Source organism: Talpa europaea (genome assembly GCF_964194135.1).
Source record: "Talpa europaea genome assembly, chromosome: 14".
NCBI classification, from domain to species: Eukaryota; Metazoa; Chordata; class Mammalia; order Eulipotyphla; family Talpidae; genus Talpa; species Talpa europaea.
In genome coordinates, this window is record NC_140082.1 from 12033793 (window position 1) to 12040212 (window position 6420).

A 6420-nucleotide genomic window follows, 5' to 3' on the forward strand; every position below is an offset into this window, starting at 1 on the left:
CAGGTTATCGTCCTTTCCTTCTTCAGATCTACAGCACATACTATAATGAGAATCATGCTGGGCGTTTTGAGAGAAGTCCAGCAACAGCAAAAGAATTCCAGAAATGCAGAGATTTCTCCTTCCTGATACGGTATTTAAAGAACACACCCCCACCCCACCAAGCACTTGTTCAGTGCTCTGCATAGTAAACATGACCCCACTGGCTTCAAAGGTAGATGCTGCTTCCCAGAAACAAGGACAAACTCTACTGCACCAAAGGACAATTCAGGCAAAGCACCCAGTCCTGACTCTCGTGGCTGCAACGGGCAGTTCCTGCCCATGCTAGTTCCTTTGAGGTGGTATCTGAATTGCTGGTTTTCAGGCAAGGGGACCAGAATAGGATTTATCAGTACAAGTCCGGAAATTGAACTTGCTCGTATGAATGAAGGGAGTCAGCTGTGGTCTCACATTTTCTGAATCTGTGCAGTAGTTCCCCTCTTTAATGAGGGCCTCTTGGAAGAGGAGGAGTGGGTCTCCTTCAGTGACATGACTCTGACAAGCAAATCAATTCGTTCCATTTGTTTCCTCTTTGAAAACAGCAATCCTCGAGTGTTACATAATCTAATCTTCATGCCTGGCTGGTTTGTTCTGTCCTCCTGAGGAATTGGCAGATGGTGCCAATGCGGAGACCCGCACACACGCCTCGCCAGCCTCGTGGTAAGAGCAGAGTGGCTCACGGTGTCTGTCTCTTTGCTGTGGGGTCCCTCGTTGGCATTTATTTCCCTGGATCAGTTTGCTCTTCAGCATTCCTCAGGCACCACTGGCTTTTTGCCTTGGGCTCTCATTCCAAGATTAATTGGAAATGCTGAAAGCAGATAAAAAGAGAACAGAAAGTGAAGTTGAAAGGGCAGAGAATTTGCTGGGTCTTTCCTAAAAGCCCTCCTCCATTAGAGGCTGGCGTTTGGAGAGTTTAGCTCCCTAGCTGCAACTTCCCCGTCCAGCCTGGTCCTCATGCACATCCTCGTTGCTGGGTTACACGTGTGTCAGAGCTGGAGAGCAGAGATCTGCTCGATAAGGCCTCTGGATTTCTCTCTGTCACAGTGAGTCACATACCTGCGGGAGAGATTGTCCCCAAGATAGGGCAGTTGCCTGAAATCCGCCTATAGGTCAGTGACGTCATCTGGAGCTCTGTAAGGTGAGGAGCCTCCAAGCAGGGCCCCACCAGGCCGAACCACGGTGTTTGGATGTCCAGGCAAAGATGTAGTCTGTACATCCCAAAATGGCAGCTGCCAGAGGCTTCTTGGACATTTGGGGGCAGGGGGTTGTATTGATTCTGAAGATAGGAAATCAGCAGACATGATCTGGTACTGCATTTCAATTGCTAAAATATTGTCGTACTTCCACAAAATAATTGAATCTTTGAGCCTTTCTTCCCTCTGCTGAAGTCTTATCTCAGGCAAGGGTCTTGCTTTAGGTCATCTCACGAGTTGCTCTGCCTTTCCATGCAGAAACTCGATGCCCTTTGCTGAACTCACTTTGCTTCCAACCTCACAGAACCGGGCTTGGTGGAGGGCCAGGCACGACTCCAAGTGCCACAGATGTAACCACCCTGCTCACAGACTGCACTGTTGGCTGACTCTGATTTTGGATGGAACCTCTAGGCAATTAAAACATAGAACCCTCCTGCCTGTGGCAAAACATGCCTGGTCCTTAAAGGTCACATAGACCTTTATGCCTGCTGGTCACTCTGGCTTCGGGTTGTACATGCCTCTAGCAGAAACCAGCTGTCGGAAGGAGAAAACCAAACCAAACCGTGTAGAAGTTTTCCATTCCATTTCCCGCCACTGACTCCAAGCATGGGGGCTGCACTGCTAGAAAGACAATAAGGTCTTGCTTCTTTTTCATTTGTTACTCTTCCATTATGTGTTAGGTGAGCAGCTACTACGCTGTTACGTGTCAGTCACTGGGCTAGGTGCTGGATACCCAGCTGGGATCCGGGCACTATCTCAGAGAGGCCGAGAACCGCTCTGGGTTAGGGGAAGTAATATTCTGAAAGAGAGAAATGTCAATCATCATATGTTCTCCTAGTTGGAGATCAGATTTGCTTTTTCTTTTTTAAAGATTTATTTTTTATTTATGCATACAAGAGCTGGGGTGTAGGCCAGAAGTGTGGGGGAGGGAGGAGGTGAAAGGATTCACCAGAGACAGAGTGGGAAGTAGAACAGGCAGATTGACTGAAATACACTGCTGAGGGGAGCAGCGGATGAGACAGGAGAGCTCTGCTGCGCCATGTGGGCAGCTTCCTGGCCAGGATAGAACTCATGCTCAGTGGCTAGATAGCTTCGTTGTGCTGAGACTTAACCCCTTGTGCCACCAGGGAGGCTCCAGATTTGCTATTCTTTTTTTTTTTTTTAAAGATTTATTTTTTTTCATTTATACAATAGCTAGGGTACAGGCCAGAGGCACAGGAGGGTGAGAAGATTCACCAGAGACAGAGTGGGGAACAGAACAGGCAGACTGACCTAAGTACACTGCTGAGGGGAGCACCGGGCGAGACAGGCAAGGTCTGCTTCGCCACGTGGGTTGCTCTCTGGCTGGCCAGGAATTGAACCCGTGCTGCAGAGGCTGCGGACCGCTTCACAGCGCTGTACTCAACCCGCTGCGCCATCCGGGAAGCCCCCAGAATTGGTATTCTTGAAGAAGATGGTGATTTCTGGCCAGTCAACTCTACAGAGCATTTCTCTCCTCTATGCTTTTTCTCTCCTTTGCCCTTAAAACCAGAAAACAAATAAAAATAGAACTTGCTGGCTTGGATGAGGGCTACAAACTGTACCCTCAAAACCATGGCTACCTAATGGCCTAAATGGGAATCAGTTCGTGACAACCTTGGTCTCACTGTCAGAACCTCTTATGCACTGAGCTGTCACCACTATTTTGAAAATCATAATTCGTTTCCTTAAGACCATGCACTACTAGTTGGTTCTACTTGTCATTATTAATTCTTTTTGCTCTATCCTGCCTTACTGAATTTTCTTTTTGTTGAGTTAAATTTATACACAGTGAGATATATAGTCTTGGGTGTGTACAGTTCAGTTTTGACACATGCATATATTTTTAAATTTTTTCCTTAAATTTTACCAATTTGTCAATCATTTACATAACTGTATAATTTTGGGAATACAACTTCACACCTCCATAATGTGCACATGCTTCACTCACCCTCTACCAAAGCTCCAGTGCCAATACCCTGTCACCTTCCTCCCCTATATCCCCCCACCCTATGCATCCCTTTTCATTTTATTTTAAAAATCTTGGAATCCTCTTAAATGATGAGCATTTGGGTCCAAAGACAGATTTCTGGAAAGGAATCTCCTATTCAGTCCATTGATTACCTAGTCACCCTTCCCCCAAATTCTCATCCAATCCTTTCCCGAGATCCCCAATCACCACAGAGGACTTAAAGCCATAAGAACGGTTTGTAATCCCAGCTTTCTGAGACCTAACAGAGAGATTTTGTCATCTGAAAACAAGGGGAAGATTAAGTACGGGATTTGATTCTGACAACAGCAGAAAGGAATGAACTAGACAAGCAATGTCACAGAGAATTAATTCAAGTGCCACCATGCAAATGCTCCATGACTCTTTCCAACCCTCTAGATCTGATATAGTCTTGGACAGGGAAGAACAGTTTTTAGAGGAGTTTGTTACTGGACATGACATTATCAAACTGAAATATGATAAACGAGAGACCATGTCCATTTTAAGGATTTTGTCTTTATCCCTGTCTTACTCCTGAATGGTTTCTCTTAGAAATGAGACATAAAGACAGCTACCCACACTGTTCTCTGCATCAGCGTCCGGGGCCCAGACCCATCCTCTCTGACTGCCCTCTCTAACTGTACTGCAATGTCTTTCCAGTGCTCCAGAACAGCTCTTCTGTTGCACAACTTCCACCAAAGGTTATAATATAACAAATAATATAGCCAAATAATGTAACACCATTTTATTATTTAATAACTACAATTTGTATAACCCATAAAGGCAAGTGAAAGGCTTTACGTAAAGATGCATTTCAAACTGTAAAGATATAAGCAACCCAAAAGGATTATTTAAAAGTCATTTCTGTGTTACGGGATACTTTGCAGTAACTATATTCCAATTATATCTCACAGCAGAGAGGCAGGCCATGCTCATTTTCCACATCCAGAACTTTCCCTGTCTTGATGATGGTATTTCTGAAATATTTCCTGAAGCTGACTCAGCCGCTACATTTAGTCTTTATTACCTCTCCACCAGACTTCAACTCCTTAAAACAAGGCATGATGTCCATTAATTTACTGCTCTGTTCCGAATGCCTACCACACGATGGGCGTACAATCAGCGCTATGCAATGCATGAGCCTTGCCTTCTGTGTCCTTCTAGTCTCCTCCACACAGTGCATCAGCATTATTTTCAGAAACACAGTTCTGCTTATGTCCTGTTCATACTCACCAAACCTTCCCAACTCTCTATTGCCTATTGAAGGACAATGGTTTGTTAAAGGACAAACTCCCCAAATTCACCATGAACATCCTTCACAATCTGACCAGGCCTGTCTCCCTGCCCTTATTCCTCCTCCTCCTTAAACCACTAAATGATTCCTAAACAGGCTATTTGGGGTCACACTCCTAAGCCTCCGTTTGGTCTGCCTGGAATGACCTTCCTTATACTTGGAAGTTCACTTCTTCAAAACACAGCTGAAATATCACCTCTAATGGCTTTTCCAATGCCCCTAAAGGTTCTGCTTCCTTATAACCTAGCTTGTCATTCCCTCATTGAATGTTTCTTATTATATTATATTAGGTTTTATCCTTTTTCTTTTTTTTTCCTTTTTTAAAAAAGATTTATTTATTTATGCATTCAAGAGCTGGCATACAGACCAGAGATGGGGGCGGGGGTGAGAGGATTCACCAGAGACAGAGTAGGGAGCAGAACAGGCAGATCTACTGAAATACACTGCTGAGGGGAGCAGCAGGCGAGACAGGAGAGGTCTGCTGCGCCATGTGGGTAGCTCCCTGACTGGCCAGGGATCGAACTCGTGCTGCAGTGACTGCAGACAGCTTCATTGTTTGCGTCTTAACACCTTGCACCAGCAGGGAGGCCCTCCTTTTTCTTTTTCTTTTTTTTTCTTTTTTCTTTTTTTTTTTTTTGGTGAATTCCTTGAGAGCAGGGGCTGAATCTTAATGCAATTGCTTAGATATCTCCTGCATCTGACCTCTGGCACTATCGAGGCCAAGCCTGCTTTTTGCCACAGCAGCTCACTTGCTGCAAGCTGTCAAGGATCAGCCCCCACCCTCCTCCCAGGGCTTCCCTTCACACTTAGGAAAACCCCAAAAGTCCTTGATTTCTGGGCCCTGCCTTCCTCTCTGAAACCTTCTCTCCTACCCTCCCCTGCGTGCTCCAGCCCCACTTACCTCCTTGCATCTCCCTTAATATGCCAACCTGTTCCTTCCTCAGGACTTCATAACCCTCTGCCAGGAAAGTGCTTCCCCTGGGTATATGTTCCCTTACTTCATTGTGGCCTCTGCTCAAAAATCCCCTTCTGAGATCCTTCTTGAACCACTTACTAAAACAACAGCCTCCTTGAAGCCCTGCTCTCTTACCAGCTTTATTTCTCTTCATGCATGAAATGCCACCAATTTGTCAACATTAATGTTCCATGCATTTATTAGTTCTCTATTTGCTGCTGAGGATAGAGACTTTGTTTTGTTTATTACCATGCCCCTGGTACCTAAACCCATGCCTTGCAAATTACAGGCATTTGAGTATTTGTGGAATGAATGGATCTCTGCATCACAGGAGTCTAACATACTGCCTTGTTCTAGAAATATCCATGAATAACCATTATAAATGAATTTCTACATATGAAACAGAATGCAGGATTATCCCAGGTCTAAGTGCAAGTATTTCAACCATTTCTTCCATGAACATAATTTTTATTTATTTCTTCTATTCATACAGGTGATGAACCAGGTTCTCCTTCACTTTTTCAGACACTAGTTGGTGACTGAGGTCTTGCTCAGAATTTTTAGGAAATTTCAGGAAGATAACCACGAGTGACAGCGGGGATGTAGCCTGCTCTCCAGCCCGCTGCCTCTCATCATTCCCTGAGGGAGTCTGATAAAGTACCTTATCTCCTGTGGCTTCTACAGATGCACATTCATCGTTAATCCTGCTGAGCACTGATTATTCTGAGGGCTGCAACAGGTGAGGAGTGACTGACCCCAAAATCGGGGAGGGTGGGCTCTTTATACCCCCACATCCCAGCAGACAAGCTGGAGGCTTGCGGGCTGCTGCTTGGTGCAGTACTTGAACTACAGGGCCCTGAGCGGCTTTCAGTCCCTTTCTGCAGGTGAGCTAGGGCAGATTGCCTCAACCCTCTTGTTCACTTGGTCTCTCTGC